The sequence below is a fragment of the Ranitomeya imitator genome, chromosome 7 (genome assembly GCF_032444005.1).
Source record: "Ranitomeya imitator isolate aRanImi1 chromosome 7, aRanImi1.pri, whole genome shotgun sequence".
Taxonomy (NCBI): domain Eukaryota; kingdom Metazoa; phylum Chordata; class Amphibia; order Anura; family Dendrobatidae; genus Ranitomeya; species Ranitomeya imitator.
Genome location: NC_091288.1, coordinates 140,761,187 through 140,778,296, shown reverse-complemented (window position 1 = coordinate 140,778,296; position 17,110 = coordinate 140,761,187). Strand labels below are relative to the sequence as shown.

The window sequence follows — 17,110 nt, the reverse complement described above, 5'->3', positions numbered from 1 at the left end:
ACCAGTGGATTTTATTTTGAAATTTCTCCTCTTTATGCATCTGACTCTCTAAGCAGGCTTTCTAAAGTATCACACCTTTTTATCCTTTGGCTTAGTTGGTCTAAGCGCCTTTTTAGTAAACAGAAAATCTTGATTTCGAACGTCAGCAGTGGTTTTCTTTCTTCATCTCAGTTTGGGTCATTTTAGCCAAAAAAAAGTGGACTTTTGTTCTTGTATGACATTAAACAAGTCTTTACCACAGTCATAACATAGTGCAGTTGAGAGAAAAAAAATCTATGCTGTCGAAACGCTTAACCCTGCTGTTCTGTTTGGTCTGGGGAGACCTATTTTGAACTTTGGTATTTTTTGGGGTGAAAGGAATTAGACGATATAACTTTCTTTAGAGAATAAAGGATGGCATCAAGCATTTCAAAATAAAACCAGTGGAATTACACTTCTAACTCTGCAAAGTTTGATAGCAGCTTTCTTAAAAAGGAAGATAAACTTTCAAGCTTGACGTATCTACCGCTTTGGCTAGAAATGAAAACAAAACAATACAACATGAAACAAGCAGATTAAGGGCCAAAAAGGAAGAAAGATGGCATCAAGCATGACAACTTAAAACCAGTGGATTTTATTTTGAAATTTATCCTCTTTATGCATCTGACTCTCTAAGCAGGCTTTCTAAAGTATCACACCTTTTTGTCCTTTGGCTTAGTTGGTCTAAGCGCCTTTTTAGTAAACAGAAAATCTTGATTTTGAACGTCAGCAGTGGTTTTCTTTCTTCATCTCAGTTTGGGTCATTTTAGCCAAAAAAAGTGGACTTTTGTTCTTGTATGACATTAAACAAGTCTTTACCACAGTCATAACATAGTGCAGTTGAGAGAAAAAAAATCTCTGCTGTCGAAACGCTTAAAAAGGAATTAGACGATATAACTTTCTTTAGAGAATAAAGGATGGCATCAAGCATTTCAAAATAAAACCAGTGGAATTACACTTCTAACTCTGCAAAGTTTGATAGCAGCTTTCTTAAAAAGGAAGATAAACTTTCAAGCTTGACGTATCTACCGCTTTGGCTAGAAATGAAAACAAAACAATACAACATGAAACAAGCAGATTAAGGGCCAAAAAGGAAGAAAGATGGCATCAAGCATGACAACTTAAAACCAATGGCTTTTATTTTGAAATTCCTCCTCTTTATGCATCTGACTCGCTAAGCAGGCTTTCTAAAGTATCACACCTTTTTGTCCTTTGGCTTAGTTGGTCTAAGCGCCTGTTTAGTAAACAGAAAATCTTGATTTCGAACGTTAGCAGTGGTTTTATTTCTTCATCTCAGTTTTGGTCATTTTAGCCAAAAAAAAGTGGACTTTTGTTCTTGTATGACATTAAACAAGTCTTTACCACAGTCATAACATAGTGCAGTTGAGAGAAAAAAAATCTCTGCTGTCGAAACGCTTAAAAAGGAATTAGACGATATAACTTTCTTTAGAGAATAAAGGATGGCATCAAGCATTTCAAAATAAAACCAGTGGAATTACACTTCTAACTCTGCAAAGTTTGATAGCAGCTTTCTTAAAAAGGAAGATAAACTTTCAAGCTTGACGTATCCACCGCTTTGGCTAGAAATGAAAACAAAACAATACAACATGAAACAAGCAGATTAAGGGCCAAAAAGGAAGAAAGATGGCATCAAGCATGACAACTTAAAACCAGTGGATTTTATTTTGAAATTTCTCCTCTTTATGCATCTGACTCTCTAAGCAGGCTTTCTAAAGTATCACACCTTTTTATCCTTTGGCTTAGTTGGTCTAAGCGCCTTTTTAGTAAACAGAAAATCTTGATTTCGAACGTCAGCAGTGGTTTTCTTTCTTCATCTCAGTTTGGGTCATTTTAGCCAAAAAAAAGTGGACTTTTGTTCTTGTATGACATTAAACAAGTCTTTACCACAGTCATAACATAGTGCAGTTGAGAGAAAAAAAATCTATGCTGTCGAAACGCTTAACCCTGCTGTTCTGTTTGGTCTGGGGAGACCTATTTTGAACTTTGGTATTTTTTGGGGTGAAAGGAATTAGACGATATAACTTTCTTTAGAGAATAAAGGATGGCATCAAGCATTTCAAAATAAAACCAGTGGAATTACACTTCTAACTCTGCAAAGTTTGATAGCAGCTTTCTTAAAAAGGAAGATAAACTTTCAAGCTTGACGTATCTACCGCTTTGGCTAGAAATGAAAACAAAACAATACAACATGAAACAAGCAGATTAAGGGCCAAAAAGGAAGAAAGATGGCATCAAGCATGACAACTTAAAACCAGTGGATTTTATTTTGAAATTTATCCTCTTTATGCATCTGACTCTCTAAGCAGGCTTTCTAAAGTATCACACCTTTTTGTCCTTTGGCTTAGTTGGTCTAAGCGCCTTTTTAGTAAACAGAAAATCTTGATTTTGAACGTCAGCAGTGGTTTTCTTTCTTCATCTCAGTTTGGGTCATTTTAGCCAAAAAAAAGTGGACTTTTGTTCTTGTATGACATTAAACAAGTCTTTACCACAGTCATAACATAGTGCAGTTGAGAGAAAAAAAATCTCTGCTGTCGAAACGCTTAAAAAGGAATTAGACGATATAACTTTCTTTAGAGAATAAAGGATGGCATCAAGCATTTCAAAATAAAACCAGTGGAATTACACTTCTAACTCTGCAAAGTTTGATAGCAGCTTTCTTAAAAAGGAAGATAAACTTTCAAGCTTGACGTATCTACCGCTTTGGCTAGAAATGAAAACAAAACAATACAACATGAAACAAGCAGATTAAGGGCCAAAAAGGAAGAAAGATGGCATCAAGCATGACAACTTAAAACCAATGGATTTTATTTTGAAATTCCTCCTCTTTATGCATCTGACTCGCTAAGCAGGCTTTCTAAAGTATCACACCTTTTTGTCCTTTGGCTTAGTTGGTCTAAGCGCCTGTTTAGTAAACAGAAAATCTTGATTTCGAACGTCAGCAGTGGTTTTATTTCTTCATCTCAGTTTTGGTCATTTTAGCCAAAAAAAAGTGGACTTTTGTTCTTGTATGACATTAAACAAGTCTTTACCACAGTCATAACATAGTGCAGTTGAGAGAAAAAAAATCTCTGCTGTCGAAACGCTTAAAAAGGAATTAGACGATATAACTTTCTTTAGAGAATAAAGGATGGCATCAAGCATTTCAAAATAAAACCAGTGGAATTACACTTCTAACTCTGCAAAGTTTGATAGCAGCTTTCTTAAAAAGGAAGATAAACTTTCAAGCTTGACGTATCTACCGCTTTGGCTAGAAATGAAAACAAAACAATACAACATGAAACAAGCAGATTAAGGGCCAAAAAGGAAGAAAGATGGCATCAAGCATGACAACTTAAAACCAGTGGATTTTATTTTGAAATTTCTCCTCTTTATGCATCTGACTCTCTAAGCAGGCTTTCTAAAGTATCACACCTTTTTATCCTTTGGCTTAGTTGGTCTAAGCGCCTTTTTAGTAAACAGAAAATCTTGATTTCGAACGTCAGCAGTGGTTTTCTTTCTTCATCTCAGTTTGGGTCATTTTAGCCAAAAAAAAGTGGACTTTTGTTCTTGTATGACATTAAACAAGTCTTTACCACAGTCATAACATAGTGCAGTTGAGAGAAAAAAAATCTATGCTGTCGAAACGCTTAAAAAGGAATTAGACGATATAACTTTCTTTAGAGAATAAAGGATGGCATCAAGCATTTCAAAATAAAACCAGTGGAATTACACTTCTAACTCTGCAAAGTTTGATAGCAGCTTTCTTAAAAAGGAAGATAAACTTTCAAGCTTGACGTATCTACCGCTTTGGCTAGAAATGAAAACAAAACAATACAACATGAAACAAGCAGATTAAGGGCCAAAAAGGAAGAAAGATGGCATCAAGCATGACAACTTAAAACCAGTGGATTTTATTTTGAAATGTATCCTCTTTATGCATCTGACTCTCTAAGCAGGCTTTCTAAAGTATCACACCTTTTTGTCCTTTGGCTTAGTTGGTCTAAGCGCCTTTTTAGTAAACAGAAAATCTTGATTTTGAACGTCAGCAGTGGTTTTCTTTCTTCATCTCAGTTTGGGTCATTTTAGCCAAAAAAAAGTGGACTTTTGTTCTTGTATGACATTAAACAAGTCTTTACCACAGTCATAACATAGTGCAGTTGAGAGAAAAAAAATCTCTGCTGTCGAAACGCTTAAAAAGGAATTAGACGATATAACTTTCTTTAGAGAATAAAGGATGGCATCAAGCATTTCAAAATAAAACCAGTGGAATTACACTTCTAACTCTGCAAAGTTTGATAGCAGCTTTCTTAAAAAGGAAGATAAACTTTCAAGCTTGACGTATCTACCGCTTTGGCTAGAAATGAAAACAAAACAATACAACATGAAACAAGCAGATTAAGGGCCAAAAAGGAAGAAAGATGGCATCAAGCATGACAACTTAAAACCAATGGATTTTATTTTGAAATTCCTCCTCTTTATGCATCTGACTCGCTAAGCAGGCTTTCTAAAGTATCACACCTTTTTGTCCTTTGGCTTAGTTGGTCTAAGCGCCTGTTTAGTAAACAGAAAATCTTGATTTCGAACGTCAGCAGTGGTTTTATTTCTTCATCTCAGTTTTGGTCATTTTAGCCAAAAAAAAGTGGACTTTTGTTCTTGTATGACATTAAACAAGTCTTTACCACAGTCATAACATAGTGCAGTTGAGAGAAAAAAAATCTCTGCTGTCGAAACGCTTAAAAAGGAATTAGACGATATAACTTTCTTTAGAGAATAAAGGATGGCATCAAGCATTTCAAAATAAAACCAGTGGAATTACACTTCTAACTCTGCAAAGTTTGATAGCAGCTTTCTTAAAAAGGAAGATAAACTTTCAAGCTTGACGTATCTACCGCTTTGGCTAGAAATGAAAACAAAACAATACAACATGAAACAAGCAGATTAAGGGCCAAAAAGGAAGAAAGATGGCATCAAGCATGACAACTTAAAACCAGTGGATTTTATTTTGAAATTTCTCCTCTTTATGCTTCTGACTCTCTAAGCAGGCTTTCTAAAGTATCACACCTTTTTATCCTTTGGCTTAGTTGGTCTAAGCGCCTTTTTAGTAAACAGAAAATCTTGATTTCGAACGTCAGCAGTGGTTTTCTTTCTTCATCTCAGTTTGGGTCATTTTAGCCAAAAAAAAGTGGACTTTTGTTCTTGTATGACATTAAACAAGTCTTTACCACAGTCATAACATAGTGCAGTTGAGAGAAAAAAAATCTATGCTGTCGAAACGCTTAAAAAGGAATTAGACGATATAACTTTCTTTAGAGAATAAAGGATGGCATCAAGCATTTCAAAATAAAACCAGTGGAATTACACTTCTAACTCTGCAAAGTTTGATAGCAGCTTTCTTAAAAAGGAAGATAAACTTTCAAGCTTGACGTATCTACCGCTTTGGCTAGAAATGAAAACAAAACAATACAACATGAAACAAGCAGATTAAGGGCCAAAAAGGAAGAAAGATGGCATCAAGCATGACAACTTAAAACCAGTGGATTTTATTTTGAAATTTATCCTCTTTATGCATCTGACTCTCTAAGCAGGCTTTCTAAAGTATCACACCTTTTTGTCCTTTGGCTTAGTTGGTCTAAGCGCCTTTTTAGTAAACAGAAAATCTTGATTTTGAACGTCAGCAGTGGTTTTCTTTCTTCATCTCAGTTTGGGTCATTTTAGCCAAAAAAAAGTGGACTTTTGTTCTTGTATGACATTAAACAAGTCTTTACCACAGTCATAACATAGTGCAGTTGAGAGAAAAAAAATCTCTGCTGTCGAAACGCTTAAAAAGGAATTAGACGATATAACTTTCTTTAGAGAATAAAGGATGGCATCAAGCATTTCAAAATAAAACCAGTGGAATTACACTTCTAACTCTGCAAAGTTTGATAGCAGCTTTCTTAAAAAGGAAGATAAACTTTCAAGCTTGACGTATCTACCGCTTTGGCTAGAAATGAAAACAAAACAATACAACATGAAACAAGCAGATTAAGGGCCAAAAAGGAAGAAAGATGGCATCAAGCATGACAACTTAAAACCAGTGGATTTTATTTTGAAATTTCTCCTCTTTATGCATCTGACTCTCTAAGCAGGCTTTCTAAAGTATCACACCTTTTTATCCTTTGGCTTAGTTGGTCTAAGCGCCTTTTTAGTAAACAGAAAATCTTGATTTCGAACGTCAGCAGTGGTTTTCTTTCTTCATCTCAGTTTGGGTCATTTTAGCCAAAAAAAAGTGGACTTTTGTTCTTGTATGACATTAAACAAGTCTTTACCACAGTCATAACATAGTGCAGTTGAGAGAAAAAAAATCTATGCTGTCGAAACGCTTAACCCTGCTGTTCTGTTTGGTCTGGGGAGACCTATTTTGAACTTTGGTATTTTTTGGGGTGAAAGGAATTAGACGATATAACTTTCTTTAGAGAATAAAGGATGGCATCAAGCATTTCAAAATAAAACCAGTGGAATTACACTTCTAACTCTGCAAAGTTTGATAGCAGCTTTCTTAAAAAGGAAGATAAACTTTCAAGCTTGACGTATCTACCGCTTTGGCTAGAAATGAAAACAAAACAATACAACATGAAACAAGCAGATTAAGGGCCAAAAAGGAAGAAAGATGGCATCAAGCATGACAACTTAAAACCAGTGGATTTTATTTTGAAATTTATCCTCTTTATGCATCTGACTCTCTAAGCAGGCTTTCTAAAGTATCACACCTTTTTGTCCTTTGGCTTAGTTGGTCTAAGCGCCTTTTTAGTAAACAGAAAATCTTGATTTTGAACGTCAGCAGTGGTTTTCTTTCTTCATCTCAGTTTGGGTCATTTTAGCCAAAAAAAAGTGGACTTTTGTTCTTGTATGACATTAAACAAGTCTTTACCACAGTCATAACATAGTGCAGTTGAGAGAAAAAAAATCTCTGCTGTCGAAACGCTTAAAAAGGAATTAGACGATATAACTTTCTTTAGAGAATAAAGGATGGCATCAAGCATTTCAAAATAAAACCAGTGGAATTACACTTCTAACTCTGCAAAGTTTGATAGCAGCTTTCTTAAAAAGGAAGATAAACTTTCAAGCTTGACGTATCTACCGCTTTGGCTAGAAATGAAAACAAAACAATACAACATGAAACAAGCAGATTAAGGGCCAAAAAGGAAGAAAGATGGCATCAAGCATGACAACTTAAAACCAATGGATTTTATTTTGAAATTCCTCCTCTTTATTCATCTGACTCGCTAAGCAGGCTTTCTAAAGTATCACACCTTTTTGTCCTTTGGCTTAGTTGGTCTAAGCGCCTGTTTAGTAAACAGAAAATCTTGATTTCGAACGTCAGCAGTGGTTTTATTTCTTCATCTCAGTTTTGGTCATTTTAGCCAAAAAAAAGTGGACTTTTGTTCTTGTATGACATTAAACAAGTCTTTACCACAGTCATAACATAGTGCAGTTGAGAGAAAAAAAATCTCTGCTGTCGAAACGCTTAAAAAGGAATTAGACGATATAACTTTCTTTAGAGAATAAAGGATGGCATCAAGCATTTCAAAATAAAACCAGTGGAATTACACTTCTAACTCTGCAAAGTTTGATAGCAGCTTTCTTAAAAAGGAAGATAAACTTTCAAGCTTGACGTATCTACCGCTTTGGCTAGAAATGAAAACAAAACAATACAACATGAAACAAGCAGATTAAGGGCCAAAAAGGAAGAAAGATGGCATCAAGCATGACAACTTAAAACCAGTGGATTTTATTTTGAAATTTCTCCTCTTTATGCATCTGACTCTCTAAGCAGGCTTTCTAAAGTATCACACCTTTTTATCCTTTGGCTTAGTTGGTCTAAGCGCCTTTTTAGTAAACAGAAAATCTTGATTTCGAACGTCAGCAGTGGTTTTCTTTCTTCATCTCAGTTTGGGTCATTTTAGCCAAAAAAAAGTGGACTTTTGTTCTTGTATGACATTAAACAAGTCTTTACCACAGTCATAACATAGTGCAGTTGAGAGAAAAAAAATCTATGCTGTCGAAACGCTTAAAAAGGAATTAGACGATATAACTTTCTTTAGAGAATAAAGGATGGCATCAAGCATTTCAAAATAAAACCAGTGGAATTACACTTCTAACTCTGCAAAGTTTGATAGCAGCTTTCTTAAAAAGGAAGATAAACTTTCAAGCTTGACGTATCTACCGCTTTGGCTAGAAATGAAAACAAAACAATACAACATGAAACAAGCAGATTAAGGGCCAAAAAGGAAGAAAGATGGCATCAAGCATGACAACTTAAAACCAGTGGATTTTATTTTGAAATGTATCCTCTTTATGCATCTGACTCTCTAAGCAGGCTTTCTAAAGTATCACACCTTTTTGTCCTTTGGCTTAGTTGGTCTAAGCGCCTTTTTAGTAAACAGAAAATCTTGATTTTGAACGTCAGCAGTGGTTTTCTTTCTTCATCTCAGTTTGGGTCATTTTAGCCAAAAAAAAGTGGACTTTTGTTCTTGTATGACATTAAACAAGTCTTTACCACAGTCATAACATAGTGCAGTTGAGAGAAAAAAAATCTCTGCTGTCGAAACGCTTAAAAAGGAATTAGACGATATAACTTTCTTTAGAGAATAAAGGATGGCATCAAGCATTTCAAAATAAAACCAGTGGAATTACACTTCTAACTCTGCAAAGTTTGATAGCAGCTTTCTTAAAAAGGAAGATAAACTTTCAAGCTTGACGTATCTACCGCTTTGGCTAGAAATGAAAACAAAACAATACAACATGAAACAAGCAGATTAAGGGCCAAAAAGGAAGAAAGATGGCATCAAGCATGACAACTTAAAACCAATGGATTTTATTTTGAAATTCCTCCTCTTTATGCATCTGACTCGCTAAGCAGGCTTTCTAAAGTATCACACCTTTTTGTCCTTTGGCTTAGTTGGTCTAAGCGCCTGTTTAGTAAACAGAAAATCTTGATTTCGAACGTCAGCAGTGGTTTTATTTCTTCATCTCAGTTTTGGTCATTTTAGCCAAAAAAAAGTGGACTTTTGTTCTTGTATGACATTAAACAAGTCTTTACCACAGTCATAACATAGTGCAGTTGAGAGAAAAAAAATCTCTGCTGTCGAAACGCTTAAAAAGGAATTAGACGATATAACTTTCTTTAGAGAATAAAGGATGGCATCAAGCATTTCAAAATAAAACCAGTGGAATTACACTTCTAACTCTGCAAAGTTTGATAGCAGCTTTCTTAAAAAGGAAGATAAACTTTCAAGCTTGACGTATCTACCGCTTTGGCTAGAAATGAAAACAAAACAATACAACATGAAACAAGCAGATTAAGGGCCAAAAAGGAAGAAAGATGGCATCAAGCATGACAACTTAAAACCAGTGGATTTTATTTTGAAATTTCTCCTCTTTATGCTTCTGACTCTCTAAGCAGGCTTTCTAAAGTATCACACCTTTTTATCCTTTGGCTTAGTTGGTCTAAGCGCCTTTTTAGTAAACAGAAAATCTTGATTTCGAACGTCAGCAGTGGTTTTCTTTCTTCATCTCAGTTTGGGTCATTTTAGCCAAAAAAAAGTGGACTTTTGTTCTTGTATGACATTAAACAAGTCTTTACCACAGTCATAACATAGTGCAGTTGAGAGAAAAAAAATCTATGCTGTCGAAACGCTTAAAAAGGAATTAGACGATATAACTTTCTTTAGAGAATAAAGGATGGCATCAAGCATTTCAAAATAAAACCAGTGGAATTACACTTCTAACTCTGCAAAGTTTGATAGCAGCTTTCTTAAAAAGGAAGATAAACTTTCAAGCTTGACGTATCTACCGCTTTGGCTAGAAATGAAAACAAAACAATACAACATGAAACAAGCAGATTAAGGGCCAAAAAGGAAGAAAGATGGCATCAAGCATGACAACTTAAAACCAGTGGATTTTATTTTGAAATTTATCCTCTTTATGCATCTGACTCTCTAAGCAGGCTTTCTAAAGTATCACACCTTTTTGTCCTTTGGCTTAGTTGGTCTAAGCGCCTTTTTAGTAAACAGAAAATCTTGATTTTGAACGTCAGCAGTGGTTTTCTTTCTTCATCTCAGTTTGGGTCATTTTAGCCAAAAAAAAGTGGACTTTTGTTCTTGTATGACATTAAACAAGTCTTTACCACAGTCATAACATAGTGCAGTTGAGAGAAAAAAAATCTCTGCTGTCGAAACGCTTAAAAAGGAATTAGACGATATAACTTTCTTTAGAGAATAAAGGATGGCATCAAGCATTTCAAAATAAAACCAGTGGAATTACACTTCTAACTCTGCAAAGTTTGATAGCAGCTTTCTTAAAAAGGAAGATAAACTTTCAAGCTTGACGTATCTACCGCTTTGGCTAGAAATGAAAACAAAACAATACAACATGAAACAAGCAGATTAAGGGCCAAAAAGGAAGAAAGATGGCATCAAGCATGACAACTTAAAACCAATGGATTTTATTTTGAAATTCCTCCTCTTTATGCATCTGACTCGCTAAGCAGGCTTTCTAAAGTATCACACCTTTTTGTCCTTTGGCTTAGTTGGTCTAAGCGCCTGTTTAGTAAACAGAAAATCTTGATTTCGAACGTCAGCAGTGGTTTTATTTCTTCATCTCAGTTTTGGTCATTTTAGCCAAAAAAAAGTGGACTTTTGTTCTTGTATGACATTAAACAAGTCTTTACCACAGTCATAACATAGTGCAGTTGAGAGAAAAAAAATCTCTGCTGTCGAAACGCTTAAAAAGGAATTAGACGATATAACTTTCTTTAGAGAATAAAGGATGGCATCAAGCATTTCAAAATAAAACCAGTGGAATTACACTTCTAACTCTGCAAAGTTTGATAGCAGCTTTCTTAAAAAGGAAGATAAACTTTCAAGCTTGACGTATCTACCGCTTTGGCTAGAAATGAAAACAAAACAATACAACATGAAACAAGCAGATTAAGGGCCAAAAAGGAAGAAAGATGGCATCAAGCATGACAACTTAAAACCAGTGGATTTTATTTTGAAATTTCTCCTCTTTATGCATTTGACTCTCTAAGCAGGCTTTCTAAAGTATCACACCTTTTTATCCTTTGGCTTAGTTGGTCTAAGCGCCTTTTTAGTAAACAGAAAATCTTGATTTCGAACGTCAGCAGTGGTTTTCTTTCTTCATCTCAGTTTGGGTCATTTTAGCCAAAAAAAAGTGGACTTTTGTTCTTGTATGACATTAAACAAGTCTTTACCACAGTCATAACATAGTGCAGTTGAGAGAAAAAAAATCTATGCTGTCGAAACGCTTAAAAAGGAATTAGACGATATAACTTTCTTTAGAGAATAACGGATGGCATCAAGCATTTCAAAATAAAACCAGTGGAATTACACTTCTAACTCTGCAAAGTTTGATAGCAGCTTTCTTAAAAAGGAAGATAAACTTTCAAGCTTGACGTATCTACCGCTTTGGCTAGAAATGAAAACAAAACAATACAACATGAAACAAGCAGATTAAGGGCCAAAAAGGAAGAAAGATGGCATCAAGCATGACAACTTAAAACCAGTGGATTTTATTTTGAAATTTATCCTCTTTATGCATCTGACTCTCTAAGCAGGCTTTCTAAAGTATCACACCTTTTTGTCCTTTGGCTTAGTTGGTCTAAGCGCCTTTTTAGTAAACAGAAAATCTTGATTTTGAACGTCAGCAGTGGTTTTCTTTCTTCATCTCAGTTTGGGTCATTTTAGCCAAAAAAAAGTGGACTTTTGTTCTTGTATGACATTAATCAAGTCTTTACCACAGTCATAACATAGTGCAGTTGAGAGAAAAAAAATCTCTGCTGTCGAAACGCTTAAAAAGGAATTAGACGATATAACTTTCTTTAGAGAATAAAGGATGGCATCAAGCATTTCAAAATAAAACCAGTGGAATTACACTTCTAACTCTGCAAAGTTTGATAGCAGCTTTCTTAAAAAGGAAGATAAACTTTCAAGCTTGACGTATCTACCGCTTTGGCTAGAAATGAAAACAAAACAATACAACATGAAACAAGCAGATTAAGGGCCAAAAAGGAAGAAAGATGGCATCAAGCATGACAACTTAAAACCAATGGATTTTATTTTGAAATTCCTCCTCTTTATGCATCTGACTCGCTAAGCAGGCTTTCTAAAGTATCACACCTTTTTGTCCTTTGGCTTAGTTGGTCTAAGCGCCTGTTTAGTAAACAGAAAATCTTGATTTCGAACGTCAGCAGTGGTTTTATTTCTTCATCTCAGTTTTGGTCATTTTAGCCAAAAAAAAGTGGACTTTTGTTCTTGTATGACATTAAACAAGTCTTTACCACAGTCATAACATAGTGCAGTTGAGAGAAAAAAAATCTATGCTGTCGAAACGCTTAAAAAGGAATTAGACGATATAACTTTCTTTAGAGAATAACGGATGGCATCAAGCATTTCAAAATAAAACCAGTGGAATTACACTTCTAACTCTGCAAAGTTTGATAGCAGCTTTCTTAAAAAGGAAGATAAACTTTCAAGCTTGACGTATCTACCGCTTTGGCTAGAAATGAAAACAAAACAATACAACATGAAACAAGCAGATTAAGGGCCAAAAAGGAAGAAAGATGGCATCAAGCATGACAACTTAAAACCAGTGGATTTTATTTTGAAATTTATCCTCTTTATGCATCTGACTCTCTAAGCAGGCTTTCTAAAGTATCACACCTTTTTGTCCTTTGGCTTAGTTGGTCTAAGCGCCTTTTTAGTAAACAGAAAATCTTGATTTTGAACGTCAGCAGTGGTTTTCTTTCTTCATCTCAGTTTGGGTCATTTTAGCCAGAAAAAAGTGGACTTTTGTTCTTGTATGACATTAAACAAGTCTTTACCACAGTCATAACATAGTGCAGTTGAGAGAAAAAAAATCTCTGCTGTCGAAACGCTTAAAAAGGAATTAGACGATATAACTTTCTTTAGAGAATAAAGGATGGCATCAAGCATTTCAAAATAAAACCAGTGGAATTACACTTCTAACTCTGCAAAGTTTGATAGCAGCTTTCTTAAAAAGGAAGATAAACTTTCAAGCTTGACGTATCTACCGCTTTGGCTAGAAATGAAAACAAAACAATGCAACATGAAACAAGCAGATTAAACCGACGAGGATGGGATTCGAACCCATGCATGCAGAGCACAATGGATTAGCTGTCCATCGCCTTAACCACTCGGCCACCTCGTCTACATGGTGCACATGCGCTAAGGAGAAAAGATGTAATGATTATTTTTACGGGTCAGTGTGTTTTCGTTGAAGATTTTACAGTGTCTATTCTTTACAGTTAGATTGGGGCAAACTCTTTTGGCCCTGCTGTGGCATTCCTTCAATCTGCCTATTCTGTGTCATAACTTGGAAGAAAAGCAAGTACCAAATTGACGCTGTGCTAGAAGATACGATACGATACGATACGATACACTTTATTGATCCCGTGGGAAATTATGGTATCACAGCAGCACGACTTAACTCATAAACATCACAAAGGAATTACATAGTTGACATGACAGTGGAGTTGACAGAAGAACATTATACATTATACATTAGAATAGGACATACACAACGAGTGAACTGAAATGTAGAGAAATAAGTAGATGGATGGATCATTCAATTATGGAACTTCAAAACCCAAGGCCTTGTCATCGATCCAGATTCTATTGCATTCTGCAAATTGTCAATGTCGTTGAATGAATGCTATTCATAATTTCCTTGGTTTCTTAATTGTCATGACTGAGAATGAAATCCTGTTCCACGTTTCTGTGTGCATGGAATGAAACTCAACTCAATGTTGTCTTGTTAAGTTAACCACTTGAAAGGTTTGATCGGTGCTTACATCTTCCCTAGATGTCATTGGCTTTCCAGCTTGTGGTGCTGTGGCTTAGTTGGTTAAAGCGCCTGTCTAGTAAACAGGAGATCCTGAGTTCGAATCTCAGCAGTGCCTTGTTTTCATCATCTCAAAAAGAAACTTTCTATCTTAAAAATGGGAATTTCACTTGCATGAAACCTCAAATTTACCTTGGCTATGTCTTTACTCATAGTGCAATTGTGAGATGAAGAATGTCTTCTGTATAAGGGCCAAAAAGGAAGAAAGATGGCATCAAGCATGACAACTTAAAACCAGTGGATTTTATTTTGAAATTCCTCCTCTTTATGCATCTGACTCTCTAAGCAGGCTTTCTAAAGTATCACACCTTTTTGTCCTTTGGCTTAGTTGGTCTAAGCGCCTGTTTAGTAAACAGAAAATCTTGATTTCGAACGTCAGCAGTGGTTTTCTTTCTTCATCTCAGTTTGGGTCATTTTAGCCAAAAAAAAGTGGACTTTTGTTCTTGTATGACATTAAACAAGTCTTTACCACAGTCATAACATAGTGCAGTTGAGAGAAAAAAATCTCTGCTGTCGAAACGCTTAAAAAGGAATTAGACGATATTACTTTCTTTAGAGAATAAAGGATGGCATCAAGCATTTCAAAATAAAACCAGTGGAATTACACTTCTAACTCTGCAAAGTTTGATAGCAGCTTTCTTAAAAAGGAAGATAAACTTTCAAGCTTGACGTATCTACCGCTTTGGCTAGAAATGAAAACAAAACAATACAACATGAAACAAGCAGATTAAGGGCCAAAAAGGAAGAAAGATGGCATCAAGCATGACAACTTAAAACCAGTGGATTTTATTTTGAAATTCCTCCTCTTTATGCATCTGACTCTCTAAGCAGGCTTTCTAAAGTATCACACCTTTTTGTCCTTTGGCTTAGTTGGTCTAAGCGCCTTTTTAGTAAACAGAAAATCTTGATTTCGAACGTCAGCAGTGGTTTTCTTTCTTCATCTCAGTTTGGGTCATTTTAGCCAAAAAAAAGTGGACTTTTGTTCTTGTATGACATTAAACAAGTCTTTACCACAGTCATAACATAGTGCAGTTGAGAGAAAAAAAATCTCTGCTGTCGAAACGCTTAAAAAGGAATTAGACGATATTACTTTCTTTAGAGAATAAAGGATGGCATCAAGCATTTCAAAATAAAACCAGTGGAATTACACTTCTAACTCTGCAAAGTTTGATAGCAGCTTTCTTAAAAAGGAAGATAAACTTTAAAGCTCGACGTATCTACCGCTTTGGCTAGAGATGAAAACAATACAACATGAAACAAGCAGATTAAACCGACGAGGATGGGATTCGAACCCATGCATGCAGAGCACAATGGATTAGCAGTTCATCGCCTTAACCACTCGGCCACCTCGTCTACATGGTGCACATGCGCTAAGGAGAAAAGATGTAATGATTATTTTTACGGGTCAGTGTGTTTTTGTTGAAGATATTACAGTGTCTATTCTTTACAGTTAGATTGGGGCAAACTCTTTTGGCCCTGCTGTGGCATTCCTTCAATCTGCCTATTCTGTGTCATAACTTGGAAGAAAAACAAGTACCAAATTGAAGCTGTGCTAGAAGATGGATCATTCAATTATGGAACTTCAAAACACAAGGCCTTGTCATCGATGCTGACGTTCAAAATCAAGATTTTCTGTTTACTAAAAAGGCGCTTAGACCAACTAAGCCAAAGGACAAAAAGGTGTGATACTTTAGAAAGCCTGCTTAGAGAGTCAGATGCATAAAGAGGATAAATTTCAAAATAAAATCCACTGGTTTTAAGTTGTCATGCTTGATGCCATCTTTCTTCCTTTTTGGCCCTTAATCTGCTTGTTTCATGTTGTATTGTTTTGTTTTCATTTCTAGCCAAAGCGGTAGATACGTCAAGCTTGAAAGTTTATCTTCCTTTTTAAGAAAGCTGCTATCAAACTTTGCAGAGTTAGAAGTGTAATTCCACTGGTTTTATTTTGAAATGCTTGATGCCATCCTTTATTCTCTAAAGAAAGTTATATTGTCTAATTCCTTTTTAAGCGTTTCAACAGCATAGATTTTTTTTCTCTCAACTGCAGTATGTTATGACTGTGGTAAAGACTTGTTTAATGTCATACAAGAACAAAAGTCCACTTTTTTTTGGCTAAAATGACCCAAACTGAGATGAAGAAAGAAAACCACTGCTGACGTTCGAAATCAAGATTTTCTGTTTACTAAAAAGGCGCTTAGACCAACTAAGCCAAAGGATAAAAAGGTGTGATACTTTAGAAAGCCTGCTTAGAGAGTCAGATGCATAAAGAGGAGAAATTTCAAAATAAAATCCACTGGTTTAAAGTTGTCATGCTTGATGCAATCTTTCTTCCTTTTTGGCCCTTAATCTGCTTGTTTCATGTTGTATTGTTTTGTTTTCATTTCTAGCCAAAGCGGTAGATTCGTCAAGCTTGAAAGTTTATCTTCCTTTTTAAGAAAGCTGCTATCAAACTTTGCAGAGTTAGAAGTGTAATTCCACTGGTTTTATTTTGAAATGCTTGATGCCAACCTTTATTCTCTAAAGAAAGTTATATCGTCTAATTCCTTTTTAAGCGTTTCGACAGCAGAGATTTTTTTTCTCTCAACTGCACTATGTTATGACTGTGGTAAAGACTTGTTTAATGTCATACAAGAACAAAAGTCCACTTTTTTTTGGCTAAAATGACCAAAACTGAGATGAAGAAATAAAACCACTGCTGACGTTCGAAATCAAGATTTTCTGTTTACTAATCAGGCGCTTAGACCAACTAAGCCAAAGGACAAAAAGGTGTGATACTTTAGAAAGCCTGCTTAGCGAGTCAGATGCATAAAGAGGAGGAATTTCAAAATAAAATCCATTGGTTTTAAGTTGTCATGCTTGATGCCATCTTTCTTCCTTTTTGGCCCTTATACAGAAGACATTCTTCATCTCACAATTGCACTATGAGTAAAGACGTAGCCAAGGTAAATTTGAGGTTTCATGCAAGTGAAATTCCCATTTTTAAGATAGGAAGTTTCTTTTTGAGATGATGAAAACAAGGCACTGCTGAGATTCGAACTCAGGATCTCCTGTTTACAAGACAGGCGCTTTAACCAACTAAGCCACAGCGCCACAAAATTTCCAAGTGAAATGCAGGGAACACATAAGAACCAATCGAACATTTCAAGTGGTTAACTTAGCGAAACAACAT

The 17,110-nt window shown here is 35.4% G+C and overlaps 2 non-coding genes across 2 annotated transcripts; one reads left to right on the top strand and one right to left on the bottom strand.

Annotated features, from left to right (window-relative positions):
- The first annotated feature begins 13,925 nt into the window (after positions 1–13,925).
- Positions 13,926–13,999, top strand: TRNAT-AGU (transfer RNA threonine (anticodon AGU)). Its single transcript has one exon. It is a non-coding gene; the product is annotated as a tRNA-Thr (tRNA).
- Positions 14,000–16,957: 2,958 nt separating this feature from the next.
- TRNAT-UGU (transfer RNA threonine (anticodon UGU)) lies at positions 16,958–17,031 on the bottom strand. Its single transcript has one exon. It is a non-coding gene; the product is annotated as a tRNA-Thr (tRNA).
- Positions 17,032–17,110: the final 79 nt, after the last annotated feature.